Here is a 536-nt window from a genome sequence, read left to right on the forward strand (position 1 = left end):
TGACCAGACTGATTCAAGGCTTCAAAGCCTTAAGGATTCCAGGACAACCATAAAATCTCTGGGGATGCACACACCTGCTACCCAGAGAAAGCCCTTCAAGCCTCAGCCGGTGCAACAGCAGAGGCAATACCAACCCCGCCCTACGCAGGGCCAGAGAGGCACGAATTCCAGGTGTAGGCCTTCCAACCCTCCCTCAGGCCAAGGGCAGGGCCCAACCAAGCCATCGTCAGGACCCAAGCAAGGGTTTTGAAGGGATACCTGAGGACGGTGTACCAGCCACGACTACGGATCCTTCCCCCCGTTTTTTCAACTGTCTGTCCCACTTCTACCTACTTGGGATATTCTCTCCAATTCTGCTCCTCCCCTGTGATGGGTTGGGTCACAGAAACTCCCTCAAGACTGTCACTAGATGTGCTGGGATACCACTGAGAACAAATCCCCCTGCCGGAAAAGGCTTCCCTCTACTCCTGTCTTGTTGAGCTAGATACCCCAGTAGGCTCCAGCACAGACCAAGAGGTTGGGCCATGCCCCCCTGC

The sequence above is a fragment of the Chelonia mydas genome, chromosome 5 (genome assembly GCF_015237465.2).
Source record: "Chelonia mydas isolate rCheMyd1 chromosome 5, rCheMyd1.pri.v2, whole genome shotgun sequence".
Taxonomy (NCBI): Eukaryota; Metazoa; Chordata; order Testudines; family Cheloniidae; genus Chelonia; species Chelonia mydas.